This window comes from Sminthopsis crassicaudata, chromosome 3 (genome assembly GCF_048593235.1).
Source record: "Sminthopsis crassicaudata isolate SCR6 chromosome 3, ASM4859323v1, whole genome shotgun sequence".
Lineage (NCBI taxonomy): Eukaryota > Metazoa > Chordata > Mammalia > Dasyuromorphia > Dasyuridae > Sminthopsis > Sminthopsis crassicaudata.
Genome location: NC_133619.1, coordinates 228,897,510 through 228,918,559, shown reverse-complemented (window position 1 = coordinate 228,918,559; position 21,050 = coordinate 228,897,510).

Genomic DNA, 21,050 nt, shown 5'->3' with positions numbered 1-21,050 from the left:
AGAATTTCTTAACCTTAACAAAGACAACTGCTGTGGTTAGTGGCAGTGCAGAGAGTTGTGGGAACTCTTTCTGGTTGGTGCACAGGTTCAACGTGAAATAATTCAGGAACCCAAAGAGTTTAAGTGGCAAAAATGGAAGTTTATTGTTGGCACTGCAGAAGTCAGCTTTTTCTAGGAGACTGGCTTCCAAATGACAAGTCCTAGAAGAGAGATAAAGATCCTAGTAGAGAGATCCTGGCAGAGAGATGAAGAGGGATTAATGCAGAAAAGAGAATGTCTTCATGGTGGGCAGGGGTCCTGGCAGGCAGCTATGCCAAAGAGAGGTCCCATTGCATGGCATGATTCCTGCTTTTAGGCCTCTGCAAATCGTGAGTTTAAAATTGGCCTTTTTATAAGAGATCAATTGAATGAAATTCCTTCAATGTTGTCACTAGATTTCAAGTTGAATGAGAACACTTAAGTTCAAGCTAAGTAGGAGTGGTCCTGAATTAATTTTCAACTCTATAAAGTGTGCAGCTAGTCACCACCAAGATAATAGAATGAATCCACTTTATCTTGATTCCCTGAGGCAGGCCTCTCCCAGAGGAGAGTTTCTCAGAATTCAAGGAGAGTTTCTCAAGAGTTTACCCCCATGGCTTCCCTCTCAAAGTCAGAGTTGAAGGTTTTCCCCATCAGTGCAATGGATAGTTGGTTAGAGTGTCAAGCCTGGATTCAGGAACATTTTTCTTTCTGAGTTCAAATTAGCCTCAGATATTTATTATCTGGGCAAGTCAGTTTACCTGTTTGCCTTTGTTTCCTCATCTGTAAAATGTATCAGAGAAGAAAATAGTGAACTATTACAATGTCTTTGCCAAGAAAATACCAAAATGAAATCACAGAGAGTCAGATGCAACTGAAAGATTGAACAACTACTTAAACAAAGGAAAACGGAGTCCCTACTCTCAAGTTGCTTACAATCTAAGAAGGGAAGACAGCATGTAAAAGAAAGCTGGAAAACAAGGATGGTACTCATGTGAAGACAAGGTAGAAAAATCTGAAGAATCAGGAAACCCTTTTAAAAATAAGTTTTTTAATGCATTAAATTGTTTTATGACACACTTAGAAAATGAATGGCTTGTGTATCTGAGTGAGTTGTTTTTTTTTTAAATTTGTAATTAGAAAGTAAGAAATGATGCATTATAAAGACTACCCTAAAATAGTCTTTCCTCAAATGGCAAAATCAACTGCTTTTTCTTCCTTAGTGTGTTAACTTAGTTAAAATGGTAAGAAGAAAAGGCCTAAAAACATTAAGAAAACAAATGGAGAGTTTTCAATAAGGTGAAGCACTATGGGGTATATTTTTGTTCCATTAATAATATCCATGGTAATTCTATCCATATATGGCAAAATATGAAAGACTTTTGGATACATACCCAATCTTCTCAATTCATAAAACAAATCCCTACCTCAGATAAAGAAACGGTTGAGACTATACCCTCTTTTAAATAAGGTCATGTAAACTTTTGCAGACCCTTATGCAGGTCCTATTTATGTTGTTTTTCATTATGAAAAGGGAAGGAATTTCCTCCAAGAAAAGAACTCTGTAGATTCCATCCAGAACTCCAACAGATCATCCTCTTATAGAATTTTCTAACTGAAAAGAGATTTTCTATTAAAGTCATTTTCTACACTCCAGAAGAAAATGAAAAGAAAACAACATCAACTTTCTTTCATTGAATAAATACAAATAGTAATGGAAAAAAGAGAAAGCTCAAGTCAATTTTAGGACTAAATTGCAGGTAAACTGTTACTTTCTAATAGTGAACTGGTTTTAACTATGGACTGCCAATTGTAAGCATGAAAAATGTCAAGATTAGAATAAGAGAATATATTTATTAAATAAAAAGCAAATGAAATTATATAGTAACAAAATGAGCTATTAGAAGAAAAAAAAATTCATCTCAAAATTAATATATTTATTTTAATTTGAGGAGCCTATTAATATGGTGCATTGTTATGGGCTGGAACTTTTGTACTTGAAACAAGGATTCTTACAGGGTGCTACCTAAGTGGAATTAATAAGGCAATGGTTATCTAGTTTAGCATGGTGATTAATAGTTCTCTAGTTCAGTATGTGTACTTAGTCCTTAATATAGTTCTACAAGATTCACACCTACGATGATGTAATTACAATAGAGTATATAATAGCCAGCAGGGACTGGGAGAGCCAGATTCATTCACTTCACCTCATAGCACCATGGCTGGCTTGGCCTCCTACATTTCCCCCACTGAGACCAAGGCCAGTCTGAAAGGCTCTCCAGAAAGCTAACCAACCCCAGGCAAGGAGACAATATAGAATTTGGACTTTGGACTTTAACATCTGTCTATTCTTGTGGTAATTACTAAACTGAAACAAAGGCCTCCAGAAAACCAATAAGAACACTACAATGCATCATTAGCAAATCATGGAGGTAATTTTTAAGCATGCTTTTTGTTTGCAGAAAAATCACAATTAAATAACAACAAAAATCCCAACAAAAAACCAAAATAAAACAAAAATTGCCAATCTATTGAGGTATCCTTGCCAGAAAAGTATTCAAAACTTGTCATGTATTTATAGGCCCTGGTTGCCAACTTGATTTGATTTTTCTCTTGTTGAATGGGCTTCATTAATTTAATGTGCAAGAAATAAATATTTGATGTGCAATTAGTTGCAGATTATTATAGCCATAATGGAACTTTTTCCAAATAAACAGCTGCTCAGTATTTTAAATGCATGAAAAGCAAGGCTCAAAATGGAAATTTGAATATAATTCCAATATGGTAGGGGGAGGGAGAGGATGAGGAGATTGTTTAAAAAAATATTCAATTAGTGAGTAAGGTATTTGCTCATTTCATAGTTTGGGATTTCTCAAAACAGTATACCAGGCAAAGATATCATGCTCACTATTGAAATACCATCTTACTTCTACATTTCAATACTTAGAAAAGTCTGATATTTCTTCACTTTGGGCTTCCCCACTATAAATGCTATATCTAATCAGCATAAATTCTTAGTGTTTTCCTACATTCCATTACACCACCTCTTCCTAACCCCTTTAGGGAATTTGCAGTACTACAAAACTGCATGAGATATACACAAAATCTGTAAACAATATAAGCAATGAAAATTACAAAATAAAATTTAACTAAATAATATAATGTACATAAAGATATGTGATACATGTTATTCATACTAGAAGCACATGCAACTATCATTAGTGAATGTAACTATTATAAATCCAATATTAAACTAAGAATATAAATTTAAATAAGGGACAAATCACAAAATAAAATCACATTATAGTAACCAAATATATAAATTATATTCAGAAACATAAAACACTATAATAGAACATATATATAACATTGCACACTAAAGTACATTAATAACTTGTTCTGCAATAATCAAAACAAGATAATAGCGCTAGAGCTACAAGATGACCCAGAGTCATTTAGTCTAAGTTTTATAAGGAAACTCAGACCCAAAGGTCATTAACTTCTGTTAAATGACTTTCTCAAGCTCATACAGTAATATGTGTCACAAGTGGAGCTTGAATCGAGGGCTTCTGACTTGCAATCAGTCCTCTTCCCTTTAATGGGTAATTACTTTTCTCATTTCATCAAAAGAATCATATGTAATTTTTAAAAACTTTTTTCTTTTGTTTTTCTTGAGAGGTTTTTTTTTTGGAGGGGGGAGAAGATCTCTGGGTTTTTTTCACAACATGATTTTAATTAAAATGTTTTGCATAACTTCACATTACCTTCTCAACGTGGGAGGAGGGATGAAGAAGGAAGAAAGATAATTTGGAACTCAAATGAAAAACAAATGTTAAAAATTTTGCATGTAACTGGAAAATAAAATATTAAATATTAATTAAACTGTAAAAAAAAAAAAAAAAAGAATCACATGAAAACTTTTTCATTAGTCATGGGCTTGTTCCTTCTACTGAGACCTTTAGAATTTTTGAATGGATCAGACTGGCTGTGAGCATGGACATATCTCTCAGGATGCAGTTCCGCTCCAAATTATGTGGATGGTTAGAGCTGTTGATCACTCTTGCCAGTTTCTACAAGTGTTCTCTGTTTCTTAAATGTCTCCTCCATTCCTTAAGCATTAGACAAAAAAGGAGCTATCTCTAGTGTAGTCCTTTTCCCCTCTCTGAACAAAGGACTTTTGGGGTCAAGGCATATGGAATTGATTTCCCTGAATTCCCAGCATGTAACAACACCCAACTTCTTCCTAATGTGAATTATCATTTTTCTATCGAATGTATTAGACCTAAGTTTCATAGTATGTATAAATACTTGCTGCCATTGAGGGCAAAAAACAAAACAAAACAAAACAAAATTTAAAAAAAAAATTTTTAAGCCTGTTATTAGTTCAAGTGTTCTCTTGTAAACCAAGTATCCAAAATCATCCTGTAGATCTACCATGGCTATAAAGCAAAATGTTTTGAAAAGCACTAATTGATTATTAGTAATTAAGTGTGGGTTTAGTTACAGATTGATGTAGTCCTTCCTTGAAAAGTCCCTATTTCTACTACATCTCAACAATAAGATTTCCTCTAAGTATTAAGGCTTAAATCCCCAATGTCATTGTCTGTAGATTTTTGGTTTATATAAACTCTTACATTTTTCTCCCTAATCATATTACAAGTTCCTTATGGATAGGTTTTATGCTTTGAATTTTCCATAACACCCAGCATAGTTATACATATGCATATAGTAAGAATTCAATAATTATCTTCTTAATAAGTTAAGGGATGAATAGATAGTTGGTTATACAAATAGGCCTCAGCCTAGTGCCTATCTGTGGAATATCTGCATCTACTAACTTCTTAACCAAATGAACTTTCTGCAAATATCTAAAAACATTTTGCACTTGCTGTACTCAAATGTCATTCTATTTGCTGTGATTTTATGTAATGGTTCTGTACGTCTCCCATATTAGACAATACTTCCTATAAAGACATGTTCTGATAAAGACATTTATTTTTATACCAGTCATCCTTCTCTAACAGTGTCTATCACAGCAAATCAGTGAATAAACAAACTATCTTGAGCTGAATTAAAACATTTACAAGATAGCACATCTTCACAGGTACTCCTTCTAAGCTTTAAACTTGCCCAGTATTGAGCCTGTGGAGAGGAAAAGTCAGTCCATTAATGGGATAAATGTACCTGGCACCACAAAGCACATTGGCTTGGGGGGATTATTTTATTCAGAAGCACATTTATGCTCAATTCTTAGAAGAAAAAATGTGAATTTATAATTATGGGTAATAATAGGATAGTCCTGCCTATGAGTATGATATAACATTGAAATGTTCTGCTCAAATCAGTTGCACTCTGAGATATCTGCAGGAAAATTGGGGAAGAGAGGAGTGTGCTAGGTACTCATGAAAATGTGACAAATAAAATCAATTACATAGAAATTGGGAATTATAAAGAGAAAAACACAGATAAGAATTCCTTTGCAGGGGGAGGGATGGTTAGAAGGGTCAGTGAGCAATACTGGATTTTTATTTCTACAGTCACTTTCTTTTTCAGTAAATACCACTAAAATGATTTGCATCAGGGCAAAAACAAATCAAAGATTTGATGACATAATATTAAACTAAATTAAGATTAACATCCAATAATTAGAAAATGCTAGTTCTACTATTCTCCTTCTTAGTCAAACAGCATCTGGAGTATCATAATTGATGTGAGGCAAAATATTTTAGTAAGGATATTGATGAACTGGACAATAAGAGCAGTGAGGATATTGAAGGGCATCCTTTTCATGCTATATGGGGCATGGGCATGCAAAGCATGTAGCTTGGGTATATCAACACAACTGTGCACTTGAACACCTATGATGGGGAAATGTCAAAGGAACTAGGAATATTAAGAATGGGGAATAAGAGATTTAGGAGTGAGGATTGGGGTAAAACAGGATAGCTATCTTCAAATATTGAAAAGCTGGCATGTGTGAAAGAGAGTAGATCTATTCCATTTGGCCTTAAGGAACAGTCTTAGAAATAATGGATGAAGTTACAAAAGACAAATTTAAGAATAATGTCAGGTAAAACTTCCTAACAAATAGAACCATTGAAAAGTGGAATAGTTCAGGAAATATTGGCTTTTGCTTCACTGAAGCTTTTCAAGCAAAGGTTGAATAATCACTTTGTTTAATAAGTTAATGGATGAAAAAATACTTGGATAAATCCATGGAGGGTTATACATGGTTTACACTCCATGAGCAATGAGAATGGAATAATGGATAGAAAGCTGAATTGAATTCAAATTCCAGCTCAGATCCTTACTAGTTACATAGACTTGGCCAAGTTCCCAAACTTCTCTGAGATTTAGTTTCCTCATCTGTAAAATAATGACAATAATAGCACCTACCTACTAGGATTGCTGTGAAAAGTAAATGAAATAATTTGCGTAAAGAGCTTTACAAATCTTAAAACTACAGAAATATTAGCTATCTCAATACTGAAATTCAATGATGCTAAAATAATCTCTTGTTTGCAATTCAAAGTTCACAAATTAAATCATCAAGGGAAAATATTCACAATTACCTTATAATTGCATAATAAATCCCATAAATGTATCGATTTCCCATAATTTCTTAAAATCTTATAAAATTATGTTTGGTTTTATATATATATATATGTATATATGTATATGTATATATACATATACATATATATGTGTATATTATATGTGTGTGTATGTGTATCCCCCTACTTCTTAGAACTGTCTCAATTTAATACTTTAAATATTTATATTCCTTAGCTCCTGTTAGAAAATACAAGGGCAAACCACTCATATGTTTGCCAAGAAAACCACAAATGGAATCACAATCAGATATGATTGAAGAATGACTCTAAACAACAACATATCTTATGCATGGTAAATTACTCCTTAGGCCATGTTAATTATTTGCTGTAGAAAGATAGTATTTTTAATTTGTTACCATACCTCTCTCATAGTGCAGGGTCAGGTGGGTGAAGAATTTGCTGCTAGATGCTGAAATTATCTACTGGCATGGAGCAATCAGGAATTGAAGTCAGAGTATTCCTGAAGTTCAGTAGTTACCCAATTTGAGTCAGAGAAAGCTGAGAATATGTGGGGAATTGGGTCACCAGGCAGTGGCACCCCCTTCTACAGCTGGTATTAACTAGCATTTAGCACATGAGAAAAAAAATGAATGATAGAAAATGGCACAAGAATATTTTGGTTTGATTTACACCCTGCCAGATCTACAAATAGGTAAAGATTAAAATACTAATCAATCAATAAGCAATTATATATCCCAATCATGTGCATGACAGTATGAAAGGTGCTAGAAGACAAAAGTTTTAAAAGCCCCTACTTTCAAGAAGTGTATATTATATCAATCTAACAAAATACAGCTATATAAGAATATGCAAAACATATGTGAAATAGATGCAAAGTGGTTGTTTTTTTTTTTTCAAAAGAGAATGCACTCACAGATGTGAAGATTAGGAAAATTTTCATGCAGAAGCTAACCTTAAGGGAAAATAGGATTCTAAGAGAAGAAGATGAAGAGGAAGTACTGAGAATTCAAGTAAAGGGAACTAATCTATTCTAAGTCTTACTCAAACATAAGTTTATATATATAATATTCCTGATAAGTGTCCATTGACTCTTTGATTAAAAATTTATATTAACTCAACTTTATATCTCTTGAGATATCCATTGCATTATCCATAGAAGATATATCATGTATTTTTCCAGTTTATCTGTTTTTTTTTTAATTTAATGTAGCACAGGGAAACAAATAGCAGGCACCTCATTTGACCGCCTATCACCCTTTAAGTCATGCCCCATGGTAAGATATGCACCACTATATTAATCCATCAAAGATTAATAAACAGTTATTTCCACTAAGCATCAGCTTAATGTCATGCTAGCCACCTCCTGATACTGCCTGTCTTTTTCTTCTAAGCGAATTCATTTGTTTCTTTTGACATTTTTACTTTTATTCCTGAAGATTATCAGTCAAAGAAAAGTTTAATTTTGGCCATCTCAAAAGAAGTCTGTCACCCCACTTGGTGTTTCTGTGTTATCATGTTATAATGTCATGATAACAATGGTTGAACACTTAAAAATGCTTTTCAAAATAAATCTAGCAATTTATCAATGCCAGTGTATTCAGAATCAACAAAAGCTGCAAATACTTGCCTCAAGAGTTTATAAAATAAATTGTTTTTATTATTGTTGGTCATAAAACTTCTAGTTATATTTCAAGTGTATTGCTTTGATAAAAACATTTTTCTTATGTAGAGTAATAACAATAGAAAAATTACTTTAGTAAATTAAAACAAAGTACTGTAAACTTGAGTTTTTTTCTTTTTTCTTTTTTTCCTTTCAGAATATGGCTAAGATTACCCACATACCTGAAGTAACTTACATTTTTTTAAGATCTTGCTTTTTGATAGGTGAGTCAGATACCAAATAACTTCCTCCTAAATTGCATTTATATTTCCTAACTAATAAATCAAGAAAACTATGTGCAACACAAGTCTAAAGTAAAGATGATGACCATTTTTAATCTAGTAGTAAATATACTTCGGCTCATCGCTTGCTAGACACATATGAAAATCTAGACATTAATGCATATAATGTTATCATCTGGCAGTTGAAACTGAAATCAAGAGATATCATTTGATTTGTTTGAATTATCTATTGAGTGAAAGATCAGAGATTTGAACTCAAGTTTCCAAATATACTAATGCATGCTTTATCCATTATATTTCATCTTCTGAACATATTTTTTTAAAAATTATCAAACTAATCATAAAAGCTTATATAAAAGTAATATGCATATGATATTTTATAAATTTCTCTACTTAGGAATATGTATATATGACCAAAAGTATGTTAGGTGCTAATTGAAATCTGTGGGAACAGCACTTTTATGAAATATAAAGCATATAAATTACTTGTATTAAAATATAATAGCACTTAATTTTTAATAAGCCAATTTATAAACTGTGAGTTATTGATAATTGATGGAGTATAGTAGCCTAGTGGAAGGACCAAAAGATTTTAATTCAGAATACTTTGGTTCAAATTTGGAGTTTCCAACTTACTAGCAATGTTCATTTAAATTATTTTTGGTTCTTTACTATCCACCTTGAAAACCTCAGAGGAAATCATTTAAAACTTAGGTTTGACTTGTGTCCATGATCACTCCAAATGATCCCACTTAATATACAAAGTAGAGTAGATATATTATCGGTGCTTTGTCATTTTCCAGCCATGTCTAACATTTTTGATTCCATTTGGGCATTGCAAAGATACTGAAGTGGCTTGATATTTCCTTACAGATGAGGAAACTGAGGCAAACAGGATTAAGTTACTTGTTTAGGGCTACAAAACTAGCAAGTGTCTGAAGCTGCATTTGATTTCAGATCTCCCAGACTCCAAGCATCATGCTCACTATTTTGCTTAATCCATTGCATCACCTAGTTGCCCCAGAGTATATATTTAAAAGTTACTTATTCTGTCACTACAAAATAAATGCTTAGAACATGAAACACTTGTAAATGCTTATTAACAAAAGATTTAAAACATGATGCAGTAAGTTATGTTAAATAAGAATTTAATATTTATATAATTAAACCATAGAATACTTAGTAGGACTATTTAAAAGACTTTCACCTTAGCTCTCAGGGGCAAAAACCAATGAAACTCACTCAAGTGTCATGTCTTCAGGACAATTAGAGCATGGTAGTTGTGATCATCTTTTGTTAGAAGCATATGTGTTGCAGAAAGTTCCTTTGTGCTAAACACCTAGATGCCTAAGGCATCTAGAAAAGATCTAAAATTTCAAATTTATGTGGATGACTCCAACACAGAAAATATTTATCTCAGTATCACTGTTTTGTCATCTATCATCTGGAAAATAAACACAAACTGAAGAAGCAAGCAGATCCTTGAGTTCCTGCTTCAGGATCACCTAAGTAAGCACATATTCTAGTTGCCATGAGGAACAACTGCTCTATAAGGGTCAGAAGGATATAGAATCCCAACAACCCTGGCAGAAAGGAAGAGATAAACTACAAGATAATAAAGTCATTCCTGTTATGGTCTATTTAGAGGGTTGTTCAGTCCCTAATGCCTTATCCTCCAGTAATAAGCTGCCTTTTCTTTGATGTCATGGAGAGCAAGAAAGAAGAACATTGCTTTATGGAAAATGCAAATCTCTTAGTGTCAGTGGACTCTAAGATTTGAATCCTGCTCTCCTCTGTTATATTAATTACCATATTAATTACCATAAGCAAGACATGCTCCTTTATTCAGTCTCAGTCTGAGATGAGACCATAGGATAATATAAAAAGAATTTTAGAGGACTTCTCACCCAACCTTCTTGTTTCACAAATGAGGAAACAGAGATCAAAGAAACATACTTTGATTTGCAATTACATAGTAGTAAATGGCATTGTCTAGATTTAGACCCAATACTTCTGACTCCAGACCCAGCGCTCTTTTTCACTATATTTTACTGTCTCTCATATTGAGGTTGCTGTCCACTAAACAAAAAAACAGCAGAGAATTGACCTAATGGCATTACCATCCTTCATTTATGTCCCTCAATCAGATAGCCAGGGACATTTAACACAACTTAGATGGACAGTGAGCAGAAAGAAAGAATGCTGTGCTGACTCTGGTATTCCAAGTATGGTTAGTTTTCCAAATTTATTCTTCTGGTTAAGGAGGGAGGCATAAAATCTTGCTATATTATGGACACCAATCTGGACCACTCCAGGATATAAACAGAGGTCTATTATCTCTTTCAGCTGAGGAATGAGCCAAGGAAGAATAAATATTTCTATTTGAGTTCCCCTTGTTTGCATTCCTTAAGTGTCCCTGATGAATCTCCAATGACAGGTTATGTATTTGCTTGAGAATAAGTATATCTAATGTGGTACTTTGTCTTGTTTGAAAGACTTCCTGTTATGCCCCAAGCCAGGTCTCAATGTGTTAAGTTTGACAAAGGATCAAGATAATAAAAAAGACATGTTTATTTTATTTGTCTTAAGGTTATTTTAATATATTTGTGGGAAAGGAAGCTTAGTTCAATCAAAGCACTTCTTGAGTTTCATAAAGAGTAAAACATTTATAAAGTTTTCATGAGTGGGGCCAGAGGGAAGATGACGAACAGGAGTACATCCTTACTAATACCTGTAGTAACAGGTAACTGTAGAAACATAAATATGAAGCAGCTTAATACCTTTAAGGAAGTGTGGTTACTTTGGACTGCTGCTCCAGAAGCCATAGGTTACTCCTTGGGGTTAAAGCAGTAAATGGCTCTACTAAAATACAAATGTTCTTTGACCCAGCAGTGCTATTACTGGGTTTGTATCCCAAAGAAATCATAAAGGAGGGAAAAAGACCCATATGTGCAAAAATGTTTGAAGCAGCGCTTTTTGTTGTAGCAAAAAATTGGAAAATGAGTAGATGCTCATCAATTTGGGAATGGCTAAACAAGTTATGGTATATAAAGATAATGGAATATTATTGTTCTATAAAAAATGATGAACAAGCTGATTTTAGAAAGGCCTGGAAAGATTTACATGAAGTGATGCTGAGTGAAGCAAGCAGAACCAGGAATACATTATACACAGTAATAGCAAGAATATGTGATGTTCAATTATGAAAGACTTGGTTCTTCTCAGTGGTTCAGTGAACCAAAGCAATCCCAATAGATTTGGGACAGAAAATGCCATCTGCATCAAGAAAAAAGAATTAAAGAGACTAAGTGTAAATCAACACATGCTGTGTTCACTTCTTTTTTTCTGTTTTTTTCTTCTCCCATGGTTTTCCCCTTTCTCTCTGATTTTTCTCTCCCAACATGATTCATTAAAGCAATGTGTGTTAAAAATAAAAACTTTATCTAAAAAAATACAAATGTTATCTAGGAGGATTCTATTAAACTTCTATTAAAATCATGGTTTAAATTGTTTTATTGCCTTAATTGATCTGTCTCCTAGCAGAGTACAAACAGAATAGGACAGCTTTATAGGACTATAATTGAGAGCTGGAAGGAATCTAAGTGATCATATACATAAGATGCTTACCATGCCTATATTTTACCATTGCCCAGAGATGAATGACATGCCCAAGATCTTTCACAACTAGTAAAACCATGATTCCAATTCAAGTTTTCTGATTTCAAATTCAGTTTTTGTTTCCAAAATAGCCTACACAAGTTAGCTTCTGATGAAGAAAAGGGACTAGGAGACATCAGAATTTGGGTTTCTATACGTACAGCTCAATAGTGCAGTGGATACAGCACTGAACCTAGAGTCTGATTTGTTTTTTAGTTCAAATCTGGCTTTGTACACTTACTAGTTGTGTGACCATGAGCAAATCATTTTAACCTTTCAATTCATCATCTGTAAAATGAGTTGTAGAAGGAAAAAAACCACTCCAAATCTTTGCCACATCAGTATTTGGGGGGAAGGAGTCACAAAAAATCAGATATGACTGAAGTGGCTGAACAATAACAACAACGGATGGTTTGTTATAGTGTATCATATATGTATGATAAAGCAATACATGTAGCCCTATTAGGAGTGAATGACTACAGCTATAGAAAGAAGAGGTTATAGTGTTTTAGCAGATTCTTCCAAGGAAAAAAAAAAGATTATTTGTAAAAAGTGATCCAGGATTTAATAATCCCAAATGTCCACTGAAAGGGTTCAAAAGATTGTCTGTCAGCTGACATAGTCCTTAAATCAGTACATCTTCTAATCATTTCTTTGTGAAATTCCACAAAATCATGTAGAAAGAAGGATTAAATTATGAAATATAAACATCATTGTGTATAATCAATAAATCAACCAAGAAGCTCTTATGTATTTCCTACATGTTAAGCAGTGTGTTCTGTGCTTGGGTAACAAAAATAAAAATGAAAGAATCCCTACTCTAAAGAGGTCTGAGACTAACCTTCAGAATGAATGAGGTCCCCAGAGAGATGAATGAACAGATGGGATAATTATTGGACTGATACTGAGCCCTAAGGAATGCTTATAACTAATGTGAGGTGGACAAAAGAGGAGTCATCCTGGAAGAAACTGGATGAGTAAGTACTTAGAAAATCAAATGTGAATGTGGAAAGGATGTTCCCCAGAAAGCAAGGTCAGAAACATTGAAAAGAATGTGATTAGTTGAAATAAAGTAGAAGTCAAGGAGGCTTCTTAGGATGAAGTGCTCAAAAAATATCACTGAAAGGAATTTCTTTTAAGTGGCTAGAACAGACATCATTTCCTAAATGTGAGAAAATATATGCACAGGAAGTGTACAAAAGATGTCATTATGAAGCAAATGAGACAGGGTACAAGCAAAATTTTCTTTGTCTATACATATTTTGTGATGCCTTTCTTCGAATTCTAACTACAATCTATCATATGATGGAACATAAAGTTACATAATCTAAAGCAGGGGTTCTCAAACTACAGGTGCCACAGGCTGAGGACATTTATGCGGCCCGCTGGGTTATGGCAAATGGGCTGAGGGGCAGAGACAGAGTGTGAGGTTTTGTTTTTATTGTAGTCCTGCCCTCCAACAGTCTTAGAGACAGTAAACTGGCTCCCTATTTAAAAAGTTTGAGGACCACTGATAAAGCAATACATGTAGCCCTATTAGGAGTGAATGACTACAGCTATAGAAAGAAGAAGTTATAGTGATTTAGCAGATTCTTTCAAGGAAAAAAAAAGATATTTGTAAAAAGTGATCCAGGATTTAATAATTCCAAATGTCCACTGAAAGGGTTCAGAATATTGCCTGTCATCTGACTTAGTCCTTAAATCAGTAAACAGTTTATCCTGAGCATGCCAAAAATGTCTATTTTGCAAGCAAGTCTGTGGATTACAAATCTTTAATCTTTAATGTCAATATATTCACAGGTGTGTAGTTGAATGACTAAATCCTACAGCAATAATTGTCATTTTTTTAGGAAGTTAGTCATAACTGAGAATCTACACCAAAATCATAATCTAAAAAGAAAAGATTAGAAGAGGCTACATCCATTTTAATAGGAATATCTAGTTCAGAAATGATTTGATTTGAGAAAACAAAGAAACATTTGGGAATGTATAATTTAAAAAGTGATGAATTAAGGCCTGGTTGGTAAGAAAAGTAAGCACATTGCAAAGAAATAAAAATTATGTTTGAGGTCCCCAACTGGACCATCTCTGAATCATACATGGTTAATCAAGAGTAAGTGCTCCTCCTGCCTCAATTCCACAGCTGTACCGCAATTTAAACAAGAAGAAGGGTTGTATTTAGAAGCAACCAATGTCTAGAAACTCAGAGAATCATCCATCACCAACATTACCTTTACTTTTCCTCACCAGTGATCCCCGGTTCTGGGGAAAATAAACATCTTTTAACGAAAAGAATGAAAATCACTGTCTAATAAAAATCTTTCTTAAAAATGCATTTGGGGAAATTAATTTATTTCCTTACCTTTTACCTTACAGTAACAGATCTAGTATGACATCATATACAAGAAAGTTTACTGCATCTTTGCCACTGGCATCATTATTCCGACTGTATTAAAAATACAAAACCATCTTTTTTGGCTCTAAATGTACGTACTCCTTCAGAGACTGCTCCTTTGAAATTACAATCCACTGAGAATGAGATATATGCTTTTGAAGGGGATTACTTAATAAAATTGTCTTCACCTATAGATATCTCACCTATAATGCAGCATCAATGACACTGATCATCTCAAGGGATCTTATATGAAAGACCATTAATGCAGATTAGCAATTCTTCATTTACCCATAGCACTTTGCACTTTATCTTTGTGGCTAACAAATACACTGTGTGATGGAATTGAGGGACTGTGGCAAAGAATAAAAAGTATTGGGTTGACAACTAGACAATTGGGTTACAAAATTTGTCTCTATTACTAGTTCATAATTGTAAGGTCTTCTAGGCCTTGTTGTTATTGTTTGTTGTTATTGTTTGGAGGAAGAGTTGAACTGGGTAATATCAAAAGTCCCTTCCAAGTCTAAATCTTAACAGATTTAGCAAGCAAAATGAGGAACCTCTGGAAGGGAAAGATAATATTCAAAGATTTCTTCAAAATTGTTCAAGTCTGAACAACTGTGCTTCATTTGGAACAATAACATGGGGTGAAGGGGACTTCTCTTTGTAGTGAGGAGAGATGCTTTCTTCTTGAGACACTCAATAAAAAGTCATCCCTATGCTTAATTGTCCTCTACAACCTATGCTGCAGAGTGATTTTATTCCCTTGAAAAGCCCTTAACAACTACTTCTGAGATCTTGTCATTTTAGTGCCTTTCTCTGCAGGGGTCTGCAGTTCCCACCAAGGAAGACATAGGCAAGATTATCTGAAGAACAGGCTGATCCTTTATCTGACATAACATAACAACATATGGGTTCAGACCATCCTTTATGTTGCTTCCCTTCCCACCAAATTAATCAACTTTTCTTTTTCTTATTTTTTTAAAATCTTAGGCAAAGTTCCCATGATCTTGTGATGAAGAGAACCATCTACACCCTGAAATAAGACTGTGAGAATTGAGTGCAGATCACAACATAGCATTTTTACTCTTTTTTTTGTTATTTGCTTTCTTTCTGTTCTTTTTCATTTTTGATCTGATTTTTCTTGTGCAGCAAGATACTTGTATAAATATGTTTACATATATTGGATTTACTACATATTTTAACATGTTTAACATATATTGGATTACTTGCCATCTAGGGAAGGGGTTGGAGAGAAAGAAGAAAAAATTTGGAACACAAGGTTTTGCAAGGGTCAATGTTAAAAATTATCCATGCATATTTTTAAAAAATAAAATGTTTTAATAAAAAACAATCTCAAGCAAAGAATTCTTACTTAAAGTTTTGTCTGTAAACTCCAGGAAAAAAGAGGCAATGTCAGAAAAGTAGCAGGAAAAACTGTTGTAGTATGTAGTATGTTGTAGTATGGGATATGTATTCAGTACAGCCCTTGTAAGCATGGTCTAAAGGAAAAGAAAGTGACAGATAAGGGAATTGTTAGAGATTTTTAAAGCTTTTTATAAACTAAATTAAATTTGCCTAAGCATTTTAAACAATCAACTCTAAATGCTAAGATTTGTATTTTTTTTTTTATTTTTTATTTTTTGCAGATTTTAATTATTCTAACTTGAGGGCTATTTTTTATTTCCTTTGTCATTTTTGAAAGTCTTGGGGGGAAACACTTTAAAATGAGACAGAAGCTTTGGATCTGTCTGAGAAGCAGTGTCGACCCTGCCAACTCTATTTTGCTTAGCAACAAATGCCTCCCCAGTAACAGACAATGCCATATTTACATTTTTCCAAGCAAGAATTAAATGAAGAATTCACTTTCAATAACATCATTGGATTTTCAAAATAGAATGCTGGGCTCTGTCTGGAGCTGGTATGTTTATAATGTGTTTATATTTCCTTTTTACTGTTCAAGAAACTACCAATTTGTAAAGTTTTCTCATTTCTTTCTTTCCTGCCCAGATTGTAAAGATTGTCTTTTTCTCCCTTGTTTGCAGAGAAAGGTTTACAGTCTCTGCAAATTGAGAAATATTTTTATCTTCAGTTCCTTTGATTTCCACAGCAACCTCAAGAACACCCCTCTTAATTTTTTCTTTGTTAGATTCATTATCCAGCGGCTTCTCATCTAACTTCCTGGAGGGCCTTAAGTCCCATTTTTTATTTCCAATTTGCAATCCTAGTTCTATATTTCATAAGTCTATGCTTTCTGCATTCAACTACTGTAAAATGATTTCCTATTGCCTAGTTTGGGGCATAGATTTGTAGCAATTTAGCTCTCTCGTTTCTTTCTTTCTTTTTTTTTTTTTTTTAATCTGTTCTTCCCAGAAGGCAGTTTGCTGACTTTTAGAGAGTTTGGTCTATTACCTCAAGTGTGATGTGCTTTGCATAGGATTATTCCTATCATTGTTCTGGAAGCTAATGCTGCTCAGGCATGAGCTTCCATGTAGGAGGGGTATGTGAGGTTTGTCACATTTCCATTTCAGATCTTTTCAGAATATTGGGAGAGAAAGGGAGAGTGTGTTGCTGTGCCTCAGGTGGTACCAGGATCTATTTTTTATATGAAGATGAGATTGTCCTAATTATGTTCCACAGCCAGAGTGAGGAAAAGTTCTCATGTGAATATTAATGAATCTGCTGGCACTAGGGCTGCATGCAGGAATATTGTACTAATGGAGGTCTAGAAAGAATTATGGCCACATAAAATGTGTGTGCATAGAGTGTTTGCCCATTTGGATGTCTTATATTTTACAAATTATTTCTCATAAAAGAATCTATTGGGGGTGGGATGGTGAAGTGGAATAGACAATACATTAACCTCCTATCCATAAACATTATTGGCAGCTTGAGTGACATATTCATCAAGATCAGATATGCCAGAAATAGTATAGTAATTAATTAAAACCACTCGTGATTGGCTTACTTGATTGATGTCAGTCAGGCAGTGATAGGACAGACAAGAGTTCTGCAAGTTACTAGGTATTTCTTCTTCCCCTTTCTCTTTCATGAATCATTCTGAGAAGGCTAACTGCCCATTGCTAACCCAATAATCCAGAAATAACAGAAAAAAAAAATATATATATATACATACACACACACACACACACACACACACACACACACACACACACACATATATATATATATACTGAATCCTCATTGTCTTCCTTTATACAACTGAAGTAAATAAGGAGTGAGTACTGTAGGAGAACTTCTCTCATACTCTAAGGTATGTCCAAAAGGGGCAATTCTCCCAAATGCTCTAGAATAGTTTGATTCTTGGAAAACATTAATGCTAATTGATAATAGTTCAGGTAAGAGAAGGCAAACTACAGAATGAGAAATGTGTAATTCATTTAAAAATATTTAAGTATAAAAATATTTACCACTTCTGTTCTTAATATTGAGTTTCTTGGAGAGGAGATGTTCTCATATTATGTTTTCCTTCTTCCCTAGGAAATCACTTCTCAGATAAAGAAGAACAAATATGCCAGATGAAGGGAGTACACACTAATAAGGATCATTGAATTAAAGCTGAAAGAGGCCTTAAAAATCATCTAGTGTAAACCTCTCATTTAAAAGATAATGAAAACAAAGTTAATGTAAGTTAAGTGGTTTTCCCCAAGATTACATAGGTGGTAGGTGACAGTTAGGATTTGACTCTGGATTCTTTGACTCTCAATCCAACCTTCTTTCTATGGCATTCCTCTGTCCTCTCAGAGGACATAGTGAAGATTAAAAATTGTCAAAGTGTGGGATATTTTTTTTCTCTTTTACACATAGTTTCTATAAAACCAGCCATTTCCCTTATATTCTCCTATCATTTTTTGAATAAGGAAACTAGAGCTAGAGAAGTTAAGAGACTCTGAAGGGCCCAATGCTAGTTGTATGCATAGTAGGATTAGAATTCAGGTCCTTTTGTTTCAGATACAATTCTTAATATGATAATACATCGGTTATTCCAAATTTCATAAGTTTGAATAATGAATGGCATCCTGTCCTGACTACCTGATTGTCCATATTATTTGGTTCTTATCCATACTTTTTCATAAGTTTGCCAAAGAGGGACCACCCAAAGTCCTGAAGGTTTTAATTATTTCTTCCTCCCATTTCAGGGCATATCTAGAGATTCTATCTGTCCATCTGTCATTCTCTGTCTTTATCATATGACCAATCATTCCCCTCTATCACATATTTCCTTAATGATTATATTATATCTTGTTCTTAAAAATTCCTTCTCATTGTTATATTTTGGAGCTTGTTCACATTCATTAAGTACTTCTGCATTCCCTCTTTATGATATTGCTCTTCAATTATTGAAGACTACTATGTTCTATATCTTATAGACAATTTATAACAGTAGTAATGCTGTTATTATAAACCTTTGTTCGTGGAGGAGAAAACATCTTGTGACTCATTTAGGGAAGTTGGCAATTTTCTGAAAGTCATTCAGCTTCATTTCCTCCTCCATTTAAAATGTTCCATCCAACTCAGCATACATTTGTACTTTTTGGTAAACATATAAATGGAAATATGTATCTCATGTACATTCAACCTGGAGTATAGACTTTGTCTATCCATTGATCTTTTCTTGTGTGGATGGTCAGATCAGATTTATCTGTGTGGTTACAGATCTCCTTTAAGAAGATTTTCTCTGTGGCAGTTAGGTGCTGTAGTGGATAGAACGCCAGCCCTGAAGTCAGGAAGACCTGAGTTCAAATCTGACCTCAGACATAGCACTTCCTGGCTTCAGCAAGAAAAAGAGGATTTGCTCTGTTGTACAACTTAAACCTCACCATTATAATCTTCTTTCACTTGAAATTCACACTCATCAAAATGACAAATCATCTAGTAGCATTACCTTTGTTGATATCTTTCAAAAAGTCTTGAATGATTTTAACTTATGAATAGGAAATAACTTTTTAGAAGACCATATTTAGGGTGGTATTTTACTTTGAGTCAGGTATTTTTTCATAATAATAAATAACATATTGGGATCTTATTATTATTAAAATTATAGTTTTTAGTCACTTGTGGTCTAGTAAAGAATTATCACTTGCAAAAGCATGTTTTTTCCCCCATTCATATTATTACTATGGAGGCCCTCTCTTTATGTACAGATTAATCTCATAGAGATTTTCTATAGATAGGAAAGTATATTGGTCAACAGCAGTTGATATTTTCTTGTGCATTTTTTCCACTGTTTACAAATCTTGTTTTTCAGATACCTTGTAAATTGATTAATCATTATCCTTACAATTATGTTGCCTCTAGTGTGGATCTGCTCTTTATATACTTGTATAATCTGGCCGCTTTTCCTGCTTTCCCATTAGTGCTAATTTCTACTTCCCTAAGAACACATCTGGGACTGTTTTAATGCCAGCGTCATAGTTCTGTCCTCCATAAAGTGGAAAATAATTTGTTTTTAAAATCTTCATAGATCTTTTCCATTTTTTGCCTGTTTGTTATCTTTCCATTATCATTCACAAATGTTTTCATGATTTTTTTCCTGAGTCTTTTGAAAAGCTTCCTCTAAAACCTCCTCTGCTTCCCTGTTCTATGAGCCAATAATGCCTATAACCATCAATCATCCTTCCATGTAGAATGATACAAATGTGTTTGTCTCCTGGTGGTGCCTTTCACTTCCATCTCTCACCCTTTTGTAAGTTAATCAAATGTTTGTGAATTAATGAGATTTTAAGGCTTTTTTGGTCTCTGTTGTGGAAATTGATTTATATCAGTAGAAAACCAGTATAAGTGGTTTTGTTATACTTTTGTCAATACATGACCCATTTTTCATTATCATTTATTTAAATAGGTCAAGATTTAATTGTTTCAATTCTGTGTATATCTTTAACTCATTCTTTTCTTTCAGTTTCTTTGCTGTTTCTGACAAGTCTGTCTGTACATAAAAAACTGGTTGGTAGATGATTCCTGCAACAGTAAATCTTTCTCTGTATATTAATAGAAATTATTTTCATTTTTGTAAAGTTATTTTGCATTTTCCTTTCCCAGTGCATGCCATTATTTTCTCAGAGAAAATACTCATTATGAAAAGGTAGAAGGTTTTGTGTATTCTACAAGCTTTTGGTTTCTTCTATTTCTTTTTCCCTGAATCATGCACTGATATATTTCTCACTACTCATACATATTCCTACCTTTGCCTTGAAGGCACCAAGTTACAAAACTTGTGTTATCTAATTTGAGGAATTTTACTGAGTTGTTCATTGAATTTTTCTACCTCTTCATCTTCTGCAACATATGTGAAAATGAAAGCTAAAATTGTTTTCTAGTAATATTTTTGTAAATATATGACATAAGTACTTTGACATAAAATAAATATAATAAATAAATAAAACAAGTGTCTTATTACCTTTGGGCATATGATAAAATTAAAATCCAACACTAAAACCTCACCATAATATGAAAGTAATCTGAGGTTCTTAAAGGATATGCCAATG